This window comes from Copidosoma floridanum, unplaced genomic scaffold (genome assembly GCF_036245765.1).
Source record: "Copidosoma floridanum isolate Cflo_tuat_1 unplaced genomic scaffold, Cflo_Japanese_pri ptg000090l, whole genome shotgun sequence".
Classification (NCBI taxonomy): domain Eukaryota; kingdom Metazoa; phylum Arthropoda; class Insecta; order Hymenoptera; family Encyrtidae; genus Copidosoma; species Copidosoma floridanum.
Window position 1 is genome coordinate 32,501 of NW_028321967.1, and position 2,282 is coordinate 34,782.

Consider the following 2,282-nt stretch of genomic DNA (forward strand, 5'->3'; position numbering starts at 1 on the left):
TTTACTTGGATAACTGTGGTAATTCTAGAGCTAATACATGCAAACCAGAGTCCTAACCAGAGATGGAAGGGACGCTTTTATTAGATCAAAACCAATCGGTGGCGGGGACGCGTTCACGCGCGTTCTCTCGTCCATCGTAAAAGTTTGTGGTGACTCTGAATAACTTTTGGCTGATCGCACGGTCCTCGTACCGGCGACGCATCTTTCAAATGTCTGCCTTATCAACTGTCGATGGTAAGTTCTGCGCTTACCATGGTTGTAACGGGTAACGGAGAATCAGGGTTTGATTCCGGAGAGGGAGCCTGAGAAACGGCTACCACATCCAAGGAAGGCAGCAGGCGCGCAAATTACCCACTCCCGGCACGGGGAGGTAGTGACGAAAAATAACGATACGGGACTCATCCGAGGCCCCGTAATCGGAATGAGTACACTTTAAATCCTTTAACGAGGATCCATTGGAGGCAAGTCTGGTGCCAGCAGCCGCGGTAATTCCAGCTCCAATAGCGTATATTAAAGTTGTTGCGGTTAAAAAGCTCGTAGTTGAATCTGTGTGCCACGCTGTTGGTTCATCGCTCGCGATGTTTAACTGACAAGATTGTGGGACGTCCTACCGGTGGGCTTAGCTCGAGCGTCCGTCTCGCACGGGTCGGCCTAGCGGCTTTACCGTCGTTGGCGTTGGCCCGTCGCGTGCGTGCGCAAGAGCGGCCCAGCTTAATCCCATCGCCATGCTCTTCACCGGGTGTGGCGTTGGGCCGGTACGTTTACTTTGAACAAATTAGAGTGCTCAAAGCAGGCTTGTTAACGCCTGAATACCAGTGCATGGAATAATGGAATAGGATCTCGGTTCTATTTTGTTGGTGTTCGGAACCCCGAGGTAATGATTAATAGGGACAGATGGGGGCATTCGTATTGCGACGTTAGAGGTGAAATTCTTGGATCGTCGCAAGACGGACAGAAGCGAAAGCATTTGCCAAAAATGTTTTCATTAATCAAGAACGAAAGTTAGAGGTTCGAAGGCGATCAGATACCGCCCTAGTTCTAACCATAAACGATGCCAGCTAGCGATCCGTCGATGTTCCTCCGATGACTCGACGGGCAGCTTCCGGGAAACCAAAGCTTTTGGGTTCCGGGGGAAGTATGGTTGCAAAGCTGAAACTTAAAGGAATTGACGGAAGGGCACCACCAGGAGTGGAGCCTGCGGCTTAATTTGACTCAACACGGGAAACCTCACCAGGCCCGGACACCGGAAGGATTGACAGATTGATAGCTCTTTCTTGATTCGGTGGGTGGTGGTGCATGGCCGTTCTTAGTTGGTGGAGCGATTTGTCTGGTTAATTCCGATAACGAACGAGACTCTAGCCTGCTAAATAGGCGTTACTTCTGGTATCTCGAAGGCCAAGGCCCCGTCGCATGCTTCGTGCGATGTTTGACGGTATCCAATCCGTCGGTGTCGCGCGGGGCTGGCGGTGGTTTTTGGTTTTTACTACCGACGTACACAAAAATCTTCTTAGAGGGACAGACGGCGTCTAGCCGCACGAGATTGAGCAATAACAGGTCTGTGATGCCCTTAGATGTTCTGGGCCGCACGCGCGCTACACTGAAGGAATCAGCGTGTCCTCCCTGGCCGAAAGGCCCGGGTAACCCGCTGAACCTCCTTCGTGCTAGGGATTGGGGCTTGCAATTATTCCCCATGAACGAGGAATTCCCAGTAAGCGCGAGTCATAAGCTCGCGTTGATTACGTCCCTGCCCTTTGTACACACCGCCCGTCGCTACTACCGATTGAATGATTTAGTGAGGTCTTCGGACTGACGCGCGGCAACGCACTCGTTGCGTTGCCGATTGCACTGGGAAGATGACCAAACTTGATCATTTAGAGGAAGTAAAAGTCGTAACAAGGTTTCCGTAGGTGAACCTGCGGAAGGATCATTAACGTTCGCACGTAAGACGTCGCAACGTTTGTCATGAAAGAAAAAAAAAAAAAAAAAAGAAATTTTGTTTGAAAGCTGCGCCGAAGGAAAATGTATAATCGTTGTATTTACGCGCCTCGCGCCACGTTACTTTTTCTTTCTCCCTCCTTTGACAAGGGGCTGTGAAAAATTAAGTTAACGGATTGGCGGTCGTAGGTTTCGATGCGTGCGCCAATGCCTAGCGTCTTTGTTCTATAATAGTTGAAACATACGATCGGGCTGGCCACGCTTGCCCTCGCGCACCTACGTAAAAATCGTAGGGTGCGCGTGCACAACGGATCTTTATTTTTTCTTTTCATTAACCAGTGTCTTGC

The 2,282-nt window shown here is 50.3% G+C and overlaps 1 non-coding gene across 1 annotated transcript in view; it reads left to right on the top strand.

The window, feature by feature from the left end:
• LOC149372921 (small subunit ribosomal RNA) overlaps positions 1 to 1,930 on the top strand; it is a 2,064-nt gene extending 134 nt beyond the window's left edge. The window contains exon 1 of the ribosomal RNA XR_016293586.1: positions 1 to 1,930. This exon is cut by the window's left edge and continues 134 nt beyond it. This is a non-coding gene — a ribosomal RNA (small subunit ribosomal RNA).
• The last annotated feature ends 352 nt before the right edge of the window (positions 1,931 to 2,282 follow it).